Consider the following 21269-nt stretch of genomic DNA (forward strand, 5'->3'; position numbering starts at 1 on the left):
AACATAAATACAATTTAATAAAGCATAGGATAAAACAACATAAATACAATTTAATAAAGCATAGGATAAAACAACATAAATGCAGTTTAATAAAGCATAGGATAAAACAACATAAATGCAGTTTAATAAAGCATACGATAAAACAACATAAATACAATTTAATAAAGCATAGGATAAAACAACATAAATACAATTTAATAAAGCATAGGATAAAACCACATAAATACTATTTAATAAAGCATGGGTTAAAACAACATTAATACAATTTAATAAAGCATAGGATAAAACAACATAAACACAATTTAATAAAGCATAGGATAAAACAACATAAATACAATTTAATAAAGCATACGATAAAACAACATAATACAATTTAATAAAGCATAGGATAAAACAACATAAATACAATTTAATAAAGCATAGGATAAAACAACATAAATACAATTTAATAAAGCATAGGATAAAACAACATAAATACAATTTAATAAAGCATAGGATAAAACAACATAAATACAATTTAATAAAGCATAGGTTAAAACCACATAAATACAATTTAATAAAGCATAGGATAAAACAACATAAATACAATTTAATAAAGCATAGGATAAAACCACATAAATACAATTTAATAAAGCATAGGATAAAAAAACATAAATCCATTTTATAAAGCATAGGATAAAACAACATAAATACAATTTAATAAAGCATAGGATAAAACAACATAAATACAATTTAATAAAGCATGGGTTAAAACAACATAAATACAATTTAATAAAGCATAGGACAAAACAACATAAATACAATTTAATAAAGCATAGGATAAAACAACATAGATGAATTTAATAAAGCATAGGATAAAACAACATAAATACAATTTAATAAAGCATAGGTTAAAGCAACATAAATACAATTTAATAAAGCATAGGATAAATCAACATAAATACAATTTAATAAAGCATAGGTTAAAGCAACATAAATACAATTTAATAAAGCATAGGATAAATCAACATAAATACAATTTAATAAAGCATAGGTTAAAACAACATAAATACTATTTAATAAAGCATAGGATAAAATAACATAAATACAATTTAATGAAGCATAGGATAAAACAACATAAATACAATTTAATAAAGCATAGGATAAATCAACATAAATACAATTTAATAAAGCATAGGATAAAACAACATAAATACAATTTAATAAAGCATAGGATAAAACAACATAAATACAATTTAATAAAGCATAGGATAAAACCGCATAAATACAATTTAATAAAGCATGGGTTAAAACAACATAAATACAATTTAATAAAGCATAGGATAAAACAACATAAATACAATTGAATAAAGCATAGGATAAAACAACATAAATACAATTTAATAAAGCATAGGATAAAATCACATAAATACAATTTAATAAAGCATGGGTTAAAACAACATTAATACAATTTAATAAAGCATAGGATAAAACAACATAAACACAATTTAATAAAGCATAGGATAAAACAACATAAATACAATTTAATAAAGCATACGATAAAACAACATAATACAATTTAATAAAGCATAGGATAAATCAACATAAATACAATTGAATAAAGCATAGGATAAAACAACATAAATACAATTTAATAAAGCATAGGATAAAACAACATAAATACAATTTAATAAAGCATAGGATAAAACAACATAAATGCAGTTTAATAAAGCATAGGATAAAACAACATAAATGCAGTTTAATAAAGCATACGATAAAACAACATAAATACAATTTAATAAAGCATAGGATAAAACAACATAAATACAATTTAATAAAGCATAGGATAAAACCACATAAATACTATTTAATAAAGCATGGGTTAAAACAACATTAATACAATTTAATAAAGCATAGGATAAAACAACATAAACACAATTTAATAAAGCATAGGATAAAACAACATAAATACAATTTAATAAAGCATACGATAAAACAACATAATACAATTTAATAAAGCATAGGATAAAAAAACATAAATACAATTTAATAAAGCATAGGATAAAACAACATAAATACAATTTAATAAAGCATAGGATAAAACAACATAAATACAATTTAATAAAGCATAGGATAAAACAACATAAATACAATTTAATAAAGCATAGGATAAAACCACATAAATACAATTTAATAAAGCATGGGTTAAAACAACATAAATACAATTTAATAAAGCATACGATAAAACAACATAATACAATTTAATAAAGCATAGGATAAAACCACATAAATACAATTTAATAAAGCATGGGTTAAAACAACATTAATACAATTTAATAAAGCATAGGATAAAACAACATAAACACAATTTAATAAAGCATAGGATAAAACAACATAAATACAATTTAATAAAGCATACGATAAAACAACATAATATAATTTAATAAAGCATAGGATAAAACAACATAAATACAATTTAATAAAGCATAGGATAAAACAACATAAATACAATTTAATAAAGCATAGGATAAAACAACATAAATACAATTTAATAAAGCATAGGATAAAACAACATAAATACAATTTAATAAAGCATAGGATAAAACCACATAAATACAATTTAATAAAGCATGGGTTAAACAACATAAATACAATTAAATAAAGCATAGGATAAAACAACATAAATACAATTGAATAAAGCATAGGATAAAACAACATAAATACAATTTAATAAAGCATAGGATAAAACAACATAAATACAATTTAATAAAGCATAGGATAAAACCGCATAAATACAATTTAATAAAGCATGGGTTAAAACAACATAAATACAATTTAATAAAGCATAGGATAAAACAACATAAATACAATTTAATAAAGCATAGGATAAAACAACATAAATACAATTTAATAAAGCATAGGATAAAACCACATAAATACAATTTAATAAAGCATGGGTTAAAACAACATTAATACAATTTAATAAAGCATAGGATAAAACAACATAAAAACAATTTAATAAAGCATAGGATAAAACAACATAAATACAATTTAATAAAGCATACGATAAAACAACATAATACAATTTAATAAAGCATAGGATAAATCAACATAAATACAATTGAATAAAGCATAGGATAAAACAACATAAATACAATTTAATAAAGCATAGGATAAAACAACATAAATACAATTTAATAAAGCATAGGATAAAACAACATAAATGCAGTTTAATAAAGCATAGGATAAAACAACATAAATGCAGTTTAATAAAGCATAGGATAAAACAACATAAATACAATTTAATAAAGCATAGGATAAAACAACATAAATACAATTTAATAAAGCATAGGATAAAACCACATAAATACTATTTAATAAAGCATGGGTTAAAACAACATTAATACAATTTAATAAAGCATGGGTTAAAACAACATTAATACAATTTAATAAAGCATAGGATAAAACAACATAAATACAATTTAATAAAGCATAGGATAAAACCGCATAAATACAATTTAATAAAGCATGGGTTAAAACAACATAAATACAATTTAATAAAGCATAGGATAAAACAACATAAATACAATTGAATAAAGCATAGGATAAAACAACATAAATACAATTTAATAAAGCATAGGATAAAACCACATAAATACAATTTAATAAAGCATGGGTTAAAACAACATTAATACAATTTAATAAAGCATAGGATAAAACAACATAAACACAATTTAATAAAGCATAGGATAAAACAACATAAATACAATTTAATAAAGCATACGATAAAACAACATAATACAATTTAATAAAGCATAGGATAAATCAACATAAATACAATTGAATAAAGCATAGGATAAAACAACATAAATACAATTTAATAAAGCATAGGATAAAACAACATAAATACAATTTAATAAAGCATAGGATAAAACAACATAAATGCAGTTTAATAAAGCATAGGATAAAACAACATAAATGCAGTTTAATAAAGCATACGATAAAACAACATAAATACAATTTAATAAAGCATAGGATAAAACAACATAAATACAATTTAATAAAGCATAGGATAAAACCACATAAATACTATTTAATAAAGCATGGGTTAAAACAACATTAATACAATTTAATAAAGCATAGGATAAAACAACATAAACACAATTTAATAAAGCATAGGATAAAACAACATAAATACAATTTAATAAAGCATATGATAAAACAACATAATACAATTTAATAAAGCATAGGATAAAACAACATAAATACAATTTAATAAAGCATAGGATAAAACAACATAAATACAATTTAATAAAGCATAGGATAAAACAACATAAATACAATTTAATAAAGCATAGGATAAAACAACATAAATACAATTTAATAAAGCATAGGATAAAACCACATAAATACAATTTAATAAAGCATGGGTTAAAACAACATAAATACAATTTAATAAAGCATACGATAAAACAACATAATACAATTTAATAAAGCATAGGATAAAACCACATAAATACAATTTAATAAAGCATGGGTTAAAACAACATTAATACAATTTAATAAAGCATAGGATAAAACAACATAAACACAATTTAATAAAGCATAGGATAAAACAACATAAATACAATTTAATAAAGCATACGATAAAACAACATAATATAATTTAATAAAGCATAGGATAAAACAACATAAATACAATTTAATAAAGCATAGGATAAAACAACATAAATACAATTTAATAAAGCATACGATAAAACAACATAATATAATTTAATAAAGCATAGGATAAAACAACATAAATACAATTTAATAAAGCATAGGATAAAACCGCATAAATACAATTTAATAAAGCATGGGTTAAAACAACATAAATACAATTTAATAAAGCATAGGATAAAACAACATAAATACAATTTAATAAAGCATAGGATAAAACAACATAAATACAATTTAATAAAGCATAGGATAAAACAACATAAATACAATTTAATAAAGCATAGGATAAAACAACATAAAAACAATTTAATAAAGCATAGGATAAAACAACATAAATACAATTTAATAAAGCATACGATAAAACAACATAATACAATTTAATAAAGCATAGGATAAATCAAAATAAATACAATTGAATAAAGCATAGGATAAAACAACATAAATACAATTTAATAAAGCATAGGATAAAACAACATAAATACAATTTAATAAAGCATAGGATAAAACAACATAAATGCAGTTTAATAAAGCATAGGATAAAACAACATAAATGCAGTTTAATAAAGCATACGATAAAACAACATAAATACAATTTAATAAAGCATAGGATAAAACAACATAAATACAATTTAATAAAGCATAGGATAAAACCACATAAATACTATTTAATAAAGCATGGGTTAAAACAACATTAATACAATTTAATAAAGCATGGGTTAAAACAACATTAATACAATTTAATAAAGCATAGGATAAAACAACATAAACACAATTTAATAAAGCATAGGATAAAACAACATAAATACAATTTAATAAAGCATACGATAAAACAACATAATACAATTTAATAAAGCATAGGATAAAACAACATAAATACAATTTAATAAAGCATAGGATAAAACAACATAAATACAATTTAATAAAGCATAGGATAAAACAACATAAATACAATTTAATAAAGCATAGGATAAAACAACATAAATACAATTTAATAAAGCATGGGTTAAAACAACATAAATACAATTTAATAAAGCATAGGATAAAACAACATAAATACAATTTAATAAAGCATAGGATAAAACAACATAAATACAATTTAATAAAGCATAGGATAAAACCACATAAATACAATTTAATAAAGCATGGGTTAAAACAACATTAATACAATTTAATAAAGCATAGGATAAAACAACATAAACACAATTTAATAAAGCATAGGATAAAACAACATAAATACAATTTAATAAAGCATGGGTTAAAACAACATTAATACAATTTAATAAAGCATAGGATAAAACAACATAAACACAATTTAATAAAGCATAGGATAAAACAACATAAATACAATTTAATAAAGCATACGATAAAACAACATAATACAATTTAATAAAGCATAGGATAAAACAACATAAATACAATTTAATAAAGCATAGGATAAAACAACATAAATACAATTTAATAAAGCATAGGATAAAACAACATAAATACAATTTAATAAAGCATAGGATAAAACAACATAAATACAGTTTAATAAAGCATAGGATAAAACCACATAAATACAATTTAATAAAGCATGGGTTAAAACAACATTAATACAATTTAATAAAGCATAGGATAAAACAACATAAATACAATTTAATAAAGCATAGGATAAAACAACATAAATACAATTTAATAAAGCATGGGTTAAAACAACATTAATACAATTTAATAAAGCATAGGATAAAACAACATAAACACAATTTAATAAAGCATAGGATAAAACAACATAAATACAATTTAATAAAGCATACGATAAAACAACATAATATAATTTAATAAAGCATAGGATAAAACAACATAAATACAATTTAATAAAGCATAGGATAAAACAACATAAATACAATTTAATAAAGCATAGGATAAAACAACATAAATACAATTTAATAAAGCATAGGATAAAACAACATAAATACAATTTAATAAAGCATAGGATAAAACCACATAAATACAATTTAATAAAGCATGGGTTAAAACAACATAAATACAATTAAATAAAGCATAGGATAAAACAACATAAATACAATTGAATAAAGCATAGGATAAAACAACATAAATACAATTTAATAAAGCATAGGATAAAACAACATAAATACAATTTAATAAAGCATAGGATAAAACCGCATAAATACAATTTAATAAAGCATGGGTTAAAACAACATAAATACAATTTAATAAAGCATAGGATAAAACAACATAAATACAATTTAATAAAGCATAGGATAAAACAACATAAATACAATTTAATAAAGCATAGGATAAAACCACATAAATACAATTTAATAAAGCATGGGTTAAAACAACATTAATACAATTTAATAAAGCATAGGATAAAACAACATAAAAACAATTTAATAAAGCATAGGATAAAACAACATAAATACAATTTAATAAAGCATACGATAAAACAACATAATACAATTTAATAAAGCATAGGATAAATCAACATAAATACAATTGAATAAAGCATAGGATAAAACAACATAAATACAATTTAATAAAGCATAGGATAAAACAACATAAATACAATTTAATAAAGCATAGGATAAAACAACATAAATGCAGTTTAATAAAGCATAGGATAAAACAACATAAATGCAGTTTAATAAAGCATACGATAAAACAACATAAATACAATTTAATAAAGCATAGGATAAAACAACATAAATACAATTTAATAAAGCATAGGATAAAACCACATAAATACTATTTAATAAAGCATGGGTTAAAACAACATTAATACAATTTAATAAAGCATGGGTTAAAACAACATTAATACAATTTAATAAAGCATAGGATAAAACAACATAAATACAATTTAATAAAGCATAGGATAAAACCGCATAAATACAATTTAATAAAGCATGGGTTAAAACAACATAAATACAATTTAATAAAGCATAGGATAAAACAACATAAATACAATTGAATAAAGCATAGGATAAAACAACATAAATACAATTTAATAAAGCATAGGATAAAACCACATAAATACAATTTAATAAAGCATGGGTTAAAACAACATTAATACAATTTAATAAAGCATAGGATAAAACAACATAAACACAATTTAATAAAGCATAGGATAAAACAACATAAATACAATTTAATAAAGCATACGATAAAACAACATAATACAATTTAATAAAGCATAGGATAAATCAACATAAATACAATTGAATAAAGCATAGGATAAAACAACATAAATACAATTTAATAAAGCATAGGATAAAACAACATAAATACAATTTAATAAAGCATAGGATAAAACAACATAAATGCAGTTTAATAAAGCATAGGATAAAACAACATAAATGCAGTTTAATAAAGCATACGATAAAACAACATAAATACAATTTAATAAAGCATAGGATAAAACAACATAAATACAATTTAATAAAGCATAGGATAAAACCACATAAATACTATTTAATAAAGCATGGGTTAAAACAACATTAATACAATTTAATAAAGCATAGGATAAAACAACATAAACACAATTTAATAAAGCATAGGATAAAACAACATAAATACAATTTAATAAAGCATACGATAAAACAACATAATACAATTTAATAAAGCATAGGATAAAACAACATAAATACAATTTAATAAAGCATAGGATAAAACAACATAAATACAATTTAATAAAGCATAGGATAAAACAACATAAATACAATTTAATAAAGCATAGGATAAAACAACATAAATACAATTTAATAAAGCATAGGTTAAAACCACATAAATACAATTTAATAAAGCATAGGATAAAACAACATAAATACAATTTAATAAAGCATAGGATAAAACCACATAAATACAATTTAATAAAGCATAGGATAAAAAAACATAAATCCATTTTATAAAGCATAGGATAAAACAACATAAATACAATTTAATAAAGCATAGGATAAAACAACATAAATACAATTTAATAAAGCATGGGTTAAAACAACATAAATACAATTTAATAAAGCATAGGACAAAACAACATAAATACAATTTAATAAAGCATAGGATAAAACAACATAGATGAATTTAATAAAGCATAGGATAAAACAACATAAATACAATTTAATAAAGCATAGGTTAAAGCAACATAAATACAATTTAATAAAGCATAGGATAAATCAACATAAATACAATTTAATAAAGCATAGGTTAAAGCAACATAAATACAATTTAATAAAGCATAGGATAAATCAACATAAATACAATTTAATAAAGCATAGGTTAAAACAACATAAATACTATTTAATAAAGCATAGGATAAAATAACATAAATACAATTTAATGAAGCATAGGATAAAACAACATAAATACAATTTAATAAAGCATAGGATAAATCAACATAAATACAATTTAATAAAGCATAGGATAAAACAACATAAATACAATTTAATAAAGCATAGGATAAAACAACATAAATACAATTTAATAAAGCATGGGTTAAAACAACATAAATACAATTTAATAAATCATAGGATAAAACAACATAAATACAATTGAATAAAGCATAGGATAAAACAATATAAATACAATTTAATAAAGCATAGGATAAAACCACATAAATACAATTTAATAAAGCATGGGTTAAAACAACATTAATACAATTTAATAAAGCATAGGATAAAACAACATAAACACAATTTAATAAAGCATAGGATAAAACAATATAAATACAATTTAATAAAGCATACGATAAAACAACATAATACAATTTAATAAAGCATAGGATAAATCAACATAAATACAATTGAATAAAGCATAGGATAAAACAACATAAATACAATTTAATAAAGCATAGGATAAAACAACATAAATACAATTTAATAAAGCATAGGATAAAACAACATAAATGCAGTTTAATAAAGCATAGGAAAAAACAACATAAATGCAGTTTAATAAAGCATACGATAAAACAACATAAATACAATTTAATAAAGCATAGGATAAAACAACATAAATACAATTTAATAAAGCATAGGATAAAACCACATAAATACTATTTAATAAAGCATGGGTTAAAACAACATTAATACAATTTAATAAAGCATAGGATAAAACAACATAAACACAATTTAATAAAGCATAGGATAAAACAACATAAATACAATTTAATAAAGCATACGATAAAACAACATAATACAATTTAATAAAGCATAGGATAAAAAAACATAAATACAATTTAATAAAGCATAGGATAAAACAACATAAATACAATTTAATAAAGCATAGGATAAAACAACATAAATACAATTTAATAAAGCATAGGATAAAACAACATAAATACAATTTAATAAAGCATAGGATAAAACCACATAAATACAATTTAATAAAGCATGGGTTAAAACAACATAAATACAATTTAATAAAGCATACGATAAAACAACATAATACAATTTAATAAAGCATAGGATAAAACCACATAAATACAATTTAATAAAGCATGGGTTAAAACAACATTAATACAATTTAATAAAGCATAGGATAAAACAACATAAACACAATTTAATAAAGCATAGGATAAAACAACATAAATACAATTTAATAAAGCATACGATAAAACAACATAATATAATTTAATAAAGCATAGGATAAAACAACATAAATACAATTTAATAAAGCATAGGATAAAACAACATAAATACAATTTAATAAAGCATAGGATAAAACAACATAAATACAATTTAATAAAGCATAGGATAAAACAACATAAATACAATTTAATAAAGCATAGGATAAAACCACATAAATACAATTTAATAAAGCATGGGTTAAAACAACATAAATACAATTAAATAAAGCATAGGATAAAACAACATAAATACAATTGAATAAAGCATAGGATAAAACAACATAAATACAATTTAATAAAGCATAGGATAAAACAACATAAATACAATTTAATAAAGCATAGGATAAAACCGCATAAATACAATTTAATAAAGCATGGGTTAAAACAACATAAATACAATTTAATAAAGCATAGGATAAAACAACATACATACAATTTAATAAAGCATAGGATAAAACAACATAAATACAATTTAATAAAGCATAGGATAAAACCACATAAATACAATTTAATAAAGCATGGGTTAAAACAACATTAATACAATTTAATAAAGCATAGGATAAAACAACATAAAAACAATTTAATAAAGCATAGGATAAAATAACATAAATAAAATTTAATAAAGCATACGATAAAACAACATAATACAATTTAATAAAGCATAGGATAAATCAACATAAATACAATTGAATAAAGCATAGGATAAAACAACATAAATACAATTTAATAAAGCATAGGATAAAACAACATAAATACAATTGAATAAAGCATAGGATAAAACAACATAAATACAATTTAATAAAGCATAGGATAAAACAACATAAATACAATTTAATAAAGCATAGGATAAAACAACATAAATGCAGTTTAATAAAGCATAGGATAAAACAACATAAATGCAGTTTAATAAAGCATACGATAAAACAACATAAATACAATTTAATAAAGCATAGGATAAAACAACATAAATACAATTTAATAAAGCATAGGATAAAACCACATAAATACTATTTAATAAAGCATGGGTTAAAACAACATTAATACAATTTAATAAAGCATAGGATAAAACAACATAAACACAATTTAATAAAGCATAGGATAAAACAACATAAATACAATTTAATAAAGCATACGATAAAACAACATAATACAATTTAATAAAGCATAGGATAAAAAAACATAAATACAATTTAATAAAGCATAGGATAAAACAACATAAATACAATTTAATAAAGCATAGGATAAAACAACATAAATACAATTTAATAAAGCATAGGATAAAACAACATAAATACAATTTAATAAAGCATAGGATAAAACCACATAAATACAATTTAATAAAGCATGGGTTAAAACAACATAAATACAATTTAATAAAGCATACGATAAAACAACATAATACAATTTAATAAAGCATAGGATAAAACCACATAAATACAATTTAATAAAGCATGGGTTAAAACAACATTAATACAATTTAATAAAGCATAGGATAAAACAACATAAACACAATTTAATAAAGCATAGGATAAAACAACATAAATACAATTTAATAAAGCATACGATAAAACAACATAATATAATTTAATAAAGCATAGGATAAAACAACATAAATACAATTTAATAAAGCATAGGATAAAACAACATAAATACAATTTAATAAAGCATAGGATAAAACAACATAAATACAATTTAATAAAGCATAGGATAAAACAACATAAATACAATTTAATAAAGCATAGGATAAAACCACATAAATACAATTTAATAAAGCATGGGTTAAAACAACATAAATACAATTAAATAAAGCATAGGATAAAACAACATAAATACAATTGAATAAAGCATAGGATAAAACAACATAAATACAATTTAATAAAGCATAGGATAAAACCGCATAAATACAATTTAATAAAGCATGGGTTAAAACAACATAAATACAATTTAATAAAGCATAGGATAAAACAACATAAATACAATTTAATAAAGCATAGGATAAAACAACATAAATACAATTTAATAAAGCATAGGATAAAACCACATAAATACAATTTAATAAAGCATGGGTTAAAACAACATTAATACAATTTAATAAAGCATAGGATAAAACAACATAAAAACAATTTAATAAAGCATAGGATAAAACAACATAAATACAATTTAATAAAGCATACGATAAAACAACATAATACAATTTAATAAAGCATAGGATAAATCAACATAAATACAATTGAATAAAGCATAGGATAAAACAACATATATACAATTTAATAAAGCATAGGAAGAAAACAACATAAATACAATTGAATAAAGCATAGGATAAAACAACATAAATACAATTTAATAAAGCATAGGATAAAACAACATAAATGCAGTTTAATAAAGCATAGGATAAAACAACATAAATGCAGTTTAATAAAGCATACGATAAAACAACATAAATACAATTTAATAAAGCATAGGATAAAACAACATAAATACAATTTAATAAAGCATAGGATGAAACCACATAAATACTATTTAATAAAGCATGGGTTAAAACAACATTAATACAATTTAATAAAGCATAGGATAAAACAACATAAACACAATTTAATAAAGCATAGGATAAAACAACATAAATACAATTTAATAAAGCATACGATAAAACAACATAATACAATTTAATAAAGCATAGGATAAAAAAACATAAATACAATTTAATAAAGCATAGGATAAAACAACATAAATACAATTTAATAAAGCATAGGATAAAACAACATAAATACAATTTAATAAAGCATAGGATAAAACAACATAAATACAATTTAATAAAGCATAGGATAAAACCACATAAATACAATTTAATAAAGCATGGGTTAAAACAACATAAATACAATTTAATAAAGCATACGATAAAACAACATAATACAATTTAATAAATCATAGGATAAAACCACATAAATACAATTTAATAAAGCATGGGTTAAAACAACATTAATACAATTTAATAAAGCATAGGATAAAACAACATAAATACAATTTAATAAAGCATAGGATAAAACAACATAAATACAATTTAATAAAGCATAGGATAAAACCACATAAATACAATTTAATAAAGCATGGGTTAAAACAACATTAATACAATTTAATAAAGCATAGGATAAAACAACATAAAAACAATTTAATAAAGCATAGGATAAAACAACATAAATAAAATTTAATAAAGCATACGATAAAACAACATAATACAATTTAATAAAGCATAGGATAAATCAACATAAATACAATTGAATAAAGCATAGGATAAAACAACATAAATACAATTTAATAAAGCATAGGATAAAACAACATAAATACAATTGAATAAAGCATAGGATAAAACAACATAAATACAATTTAATAAAGCATAGGATAAAACAACATAAATACAATTTAATAAAGCATAGGATAAAACAACATAAATACAATTTAATAAAGCATAGGATAAAACAACATAAATACAATTTAATAAAGCATAGGATAAAACAACATAAATACAATTTAATAAAGCATAGGATAAAACCACATAAATACAATTTAATAAAGCATGGGTTAAAACAACATAAATACAATTAAATAAAGCATAGGATAAAACAACATAAATACAATTGAATAAAGCATAGGATAAAACAACATAAATACAATTTAATAAAGCATAGGATAAAACAACATAAATACAATTTAATAAAGCATAGGATAAAACCGCATAAATACAATTTAATAAAGCATGGGTTAAAACAACATAAATACAATTTAATAAAGCATAGGATAAAACAACATAAATACAATTGAATAAAGCATAGGATAAAACAACATAAATACAATTTAATAAAGCATAGGATAAAACCACATAAATACAATTTAATAAAGCATGGGTTAAAACAACATTAATACAATTTAATAAAGCATAGGATAAAACAACATAAACACAATTTAATAAAGCATAGGATAAAACAACATAAATACAATTTAATAAAGCATACGATAAAACAACATAATACAATTTAATAAAGCATAGGATAAATCAACATAAATACAATTGAATAAAGCATAGGATAAAACAACATAAATACAATTTAATAAAGCATAGGATAAAACAACATAAATACAATTTAATAAAGCATAGGATAAAACAACATAAATGCAGTTTAATAAAGCATAGGATAAAACAACATAAATGCAGTTTAATAAAGCATACGATAAAACAACATAAATACAATTTAATAAAGCATAGGATAAAACAACATAAATACAATTTAATAAAGCATAGGATAAAACCACATAAATACTATTTAATAAAGCATGGGTTAAAACAACATTAATACAATTTAATAAAGCATAGGATAAAACAACATAAACACAATTTAATAAAGCATAGGATAAAACAACATAAATACAATTTAATAAAGCATACGATAAAACAACATAATACAATTTAATAAAGCATAGGATAAAACAACATAAATACAATTTAATAAAGCATAGGATAAAACAACATAAATACAATTTAATAAAGCATAGGATAAAACAACATAAATACAATTTAATAAAGCATAGGATAAAACAACATAAATACAATTTAATAAAGCATAGGATAAAACCACATAAATACAATTTAATAAAGCATGGGTTAAAACAACATAAATACAATTTAATAAAGCATACGATAAAACAACATAATACAATTTAATAAAGCATAGGATAAAACCACATAAATACAATTTAATAAAGCATGGGTTAAAACAACATTAATACAATTTAATAAAGCATAGGATAAAACAACATAAACACAATTTAATAAAGCATAGGATAAAACAACATAAATACAATTTAATAAAGCATACGATAAAACAACATAATATAATTTAATAAAGCATAGGATAAAACAACATAAATACAATTTAGTAAAGCATAGGATAAAACAACATAAATACAATTTAATAAAGCATAGGATAAAACAACATAAATACAATTTAATAAAGCATAGGATAAAACAACATAAATACAATTTAATAAAGCATAGGATAAAACCACATAAATACAATTTAATAAAGCATGGGTTAAAACAACATAAATACAATTAAATAAAGCATAGGATAAAACAACATAAATACAATTGAATAAAGCATAGGATAAAACAACATAAATACAATTTAATAAAGCATAGGATAAAACAACATAAATACAATTTAATAAAGCATAGGATAAAACCGCATAAATACAATTTAATAAAGCATGGGTTAAAACAACATAAATACAATTTAATAAAGCATAGGATAAAACAACATAAATACAATTTAATAAAGCATAGGATAAAACAACATAAATACAATTTAATAAAGCATAGGATAAAACCACATAAATACAATTTAATAAAGCATGGGTTAAAACAACATTAATACAATTTAATAAAGCATAGGATAAAACAACATAAAAACAATTTAATAAAGCATAGGATAAAACAACATAAATACAATTTAATAAAGCATACGATAAAACAACATAATACAATTTAATAAAGCATAGGATAAATCAACATAAATACAATTGAATAAAGCATAGGATAAAACAACATAAATACAATTTAATAAAGCATAGGATAAAACAACATAAATACAATTTAATAAAGCATAGGATAAAACAACATAAATGCAGTTTAATAAAGCATAGGATAAAACAACATAAATGCAGTTTAATAAAGCATACGATAAAACAACATAAATACAATTTAATAAAGCATAGGATAAAACAACATAAATACAATTTAATAAAGCATAGGATAAAACCACATAAATACTATTTAATAAAGCATGGGTTAAAACAACATTAATACAATTTAATAAAGCATGGGTTAAAACAACATTAATACAATTTAATAAAGCATAGGATAAAACAACATAAACACAATTTAATAAAGCATAGGATAAAACAACATAAATACAATTTAATAAAGCATACGATAAAACAACATAATACAATTTAATAAAGCATAGGATAAAACAACATAAATACAATTTAATAAAGCATAGGATAAAACAACATAAATACAATTTAATAAAGCATAGGATAAAACAACATAAATACAATTTAATAAAGCATAGGATAAAACAACATAAATACAATTTAATAAAGCATGGGTTAAAACAACATAAATACAATTTAATAAAGCATAGGATAAAACAACATAAATACAATTTAATAAAGCATAGGATAAAACAACATAAATACAATTTAATAAAGCATAGGATAAAACCACATAAATACAATTTAATAAAGCATGGGTTAAAACAACATTAATACAATTTAATAAAGCATAGGATAAAACAACATAAACACAATTTAATAAAGCATAGGATAAAACAACATAAATACAATTTAATAAAGCATAGGATAAAACAACATAATACAATTTAATAAAGCATAGGATAAATCAACATAAATACAATTGAATAAAGCATAGGATAAAACAACATAAATACAATTTAATAAAGCATAGAATAAAACAACATAAATACAATTGAATAAATCATAGGATAAAACAACATAAATGCAGTTTAATAAAGCATAGGATAAAACAACATAAATGCAGTTTAATAAAGCATACGATAAAACAACATAAATACAATTTAATAAAGCATAGGATAAAACAACATAAATACAGTTTAATAAAGCATAGGATAAAACCACATAAATACAATTTAATAAAGCATGGGTTAAAACAACATTAATACAATTTAATAAAGCATAGGATAAAACAACATAAACACAATTTAATAAAGCATAGGATAAAACAACATAAATACAATTTAATAAAGCATACGATAAAACAACATAATACAATTTAATAAAGCATAGGATAAAACAACATAAATACAATTTAATAAAGCATAGGATAAAACAACATAAATACAATTTAATAAAGCATAGGATAAAACAACATAAATACAATTTAATAAAGCATAGGATAAAACAACATAAATACAATTTAATAAAGCATAGGATAAAACAACATAAATACAATTTAATAAAGCATGGGTTAAAACAACATTAATACAATTTAATAAAGCATAGGATAAAACAACATAAAAACAATTTAATAAAGCATAGGATAAAACAACATAAATACAATTTAATAAAGCATACGATAAAACAACATAATACAATTTAATAAAGCATAGGATAAATCAACATAAATACAATTGAATAAAGCATAGGATAAAACAACATAAATACAATTTAATAAAGCATAGGATAAAACAACATAAATACAATTTAATAAAGCATAGGATAAAACAACATAAATGCAGTTTAATAAAGCATAGGATAAAACAACATAAATGCAGTTTAATAAAGCATATGATAAAACAACATAAATACAATTTAATAAAGCATAGGATAAAACAACATAAATACAATTTAATAAAGCATAGGATAAAACCACATAAATACTATTTAATAAAGCATGGGTTAAAACAACATTAATACAATTTAATAAAGCATAGGATAAAACAACATAAACACAATTTAATAAAGCAAAGGATAAAACAACATAAATACAATTTAATAAAGCATACGATAAAACAACATAATACAATTTAATAAAGCATAGGATAAAACAACATAAATACAATTTAATAAAGCATAGGATAAAACAACATAAATACAATTTAATAAAGCATAGGATAAAACAACATAAATACAATTTAATAAAGCATAGGATAAAACAACATAAATACAATTTAATAAAGCATGGGTTAAAACAACATAAATACAATTTAATAAAGCATAGGATAAAACAACATAAATACAATTTAATAAAGCATAGGATAAAACAGCATAAATACAATTTAATAAAGCATAGGATAAAACCACATAAATACAATTTAATAAAGCATGGGTTAAAACAACATTAATACAATTTAATAAAGCATAGGATAAAACAACATAAAGACAATTTAATAAAGCATAGGATAAAACAACATAAATACAATTTAATAAAGCATAGGATAAAACAACATAATACAATTTAATAAAGCATAGGATAAATCAACATAAATACAATTGAATAAAGCATAGGATAAAACAACATAAATACAATTTAATAAAGCATAGAATAAAACAACATAAATACAATTGAATAAATCATAGGATAAAACAACATAAATGCAGTTTAATAAAGCATAGGATAAAACAACATAAATGCAGTTTAATAAAGCATACGATAAAACAACATAAATACAATTTAATAAAGCATAGGATAAAACAACATAAATACAATTTAATAAAGCATAGGATAAAACCACATAAATACAATTTAATAAAGCATGGGTTAAAACAACATTAATACAATTTAATAAAGCATAGGATAAAACAACATAAACACAATTTAATAAAGCATAGGATAAAACAACATAAATACAATTTAATAAAGCATACGATAAAACAACATAATACAATTTAATAAAGCATAGGATAAAACAACATAAATACAATTTAATAAAGCATAGGATAAAACAACATAAATACAATTTAATAAAGCATAGGATAAAACAACATAAATACAATTTAATAAAGCATAGGATAAAACAACATAAATACAATTTAATAAAGCATAGGATAAAACAACATAAATACAATTTAATAAAGCACAGGATAAAACCACATAAATACAATTTAATAAAGCATGGGTTAAAACAACATAAATACAATTTAATAAAGCATAGGATAAAACAACATAAATACAATTTAATAAAGCATAGGATAAAACAACATAATACAATTTAATAAAGCATAGGATAAAACCACATAAATACAGTTTAATAAAGCATAGGATAAAACAACATAAATACAATTTAATAAAGCATAGGATAAAACAACATAAATACAATTTAATAAAGCATAGGATAAAACAACATAAATACAATTTAATAAAGCATGGGTTAAAACAACATAAATACAATTTAATAAAGCATAGGATAAAACAACATAAATACAATTTAATAAAGCATAGGATAAAACAACATAAATACAATTTAATAAAGCATAGGATAAAACCACATAAATACAATTTAATAAAGCATGGGTTAAAACAACATTAATACAATTTAATAAAGCATAGGATAAAACAACATAAACACAATTTAATAAAGCATAGGATAAAACAACATAAATACAATTTAATAAAGCATACGATAAAACAACATAATACAATTTAATAAAGCATAGGATAAATCAACATAAATACAATTGAATAAAGCATAAAATAAAACAACATAAATACAATTTAATAAAGCATAGAATAAAACAACATAAATACAATTGAATAAAGCATAGGATAAAACAACATAAATGCAGTTTAATAAAGCATAGGATAAAACAACATAAATGCAGTTTAATAAAGCATACGATAAAACAACATAAATACAATTTAATAAAGCATAGGATAAAACAACATAAATACAATTTAATAAAGCATAGGATAAAACCACATAAATACAATTTAATAAAGCATGGGTTAAAACAACATTAATACAATTTAATAAAGCATAGGATAAAACAACATAAACACAATTTAATAAAGCATAGGATAAAACAACATAAATACAATTTAATAAAGCATACGATAAAACAACATAATACAATTTAATAAAGCATAGGATAAAACAACATAAATACAATTTAATAAAGCATAGGATAAAACAACATAAATACAATTTAATAAAGCATAGGATAAAACAACATAAATACAATTTAATAAAGCATAGGATAAAACAACATAAATACAATTTAATAAAGCATAGGATAAAACAACATAAATACAATTTAATAAAGCACAGGATAAAACCACATAAATACAATTTAATAAAGCATGGGTTAAAACAACATAAATACAATTTAAAAAAGCATAGGATAAAACAACATAAATACAATTTAATAAAGCATAGGATAAAACAACATAAATACAATTTAATAAAGCATAGGATAAAACCACATAAATACAATTTAATAAAGCATGGGTTAAAACAACATAAACACAATTTAGTAAAGCATAGGACAAAACAACATAAATACAATTTATTAAAGCATAGGATAAAACAAAATAAATACAATTTAATAAAGCATAGGAAAAAACAACATAAATACAATTTAATAAAGCATAGGATAAAACAACATAAATACAATTTAGTAAAGCACAGGATAAAACAACATAAATACAATTTAATAAAGCATGGGTTAAAACAACATAAATACAATTTAATAAAGCATAGGACAAAACAACATAAATACAATTTATTAAAGCATAGGATAAAACAACATAAATACAATTTAATAAAGCATAGGATAAAACAACATAAATACAATTTAATAAAGCATAGGATAAAACCACATAAATACAATTTAATAAAGCATAGGATAAAACAACATAAATACAATTTAATAAAGCATAGGATAAAACCACATAAATACAATTTAATAAAGCATAGGATAAAACAACATAAATACAATTTAATAAAGCATAGGTTAAAACAACATAAATACAATTTAATAAAGCATAGGATGAAACCACGTAAATACAATTTAATAAAGCATAGGATAAAACAACATAAATACAATTTAATAAAGCATAGGATAAAACAACATAAACACGATATAATAAAGCATGGGTTAAAACAACATAAATACATTTTAATAAAGAATAGGATAAAACAACATAAATACAATTTAATAACGCATAGGATAAAAGAACATAAATACAGTTTAATAAAGCATAGGATAAAACCACATAAATACAATTTAATAAAGCATAGGATAAAACAACATAAATACAATTTAATAAAGCATAGGATAAAACAACATAAATACAATTTAATAAAGCATAGGATAAAAAAACATAAATCCATTTTATAAAGCATAGGATAAAACAACATAA

The sequence above is a fragment of the Phyllobates terribilis genome, unplaced genomic scaffold (assembly GCF_046119375.1).
Source record: "Phyllobates terribilis strain yellow unplaced genomic scaffold, ASM4611937v1 Scaffold_68__1_contigs__length_7421828, whole genome shotgun sequence".
Lineage (NCBI taxonomy): Eukaryota > Metazoa > Chordata > Amphibia > Anura > Dendrobatidae > Phyllobates > Phyllobates terribilis.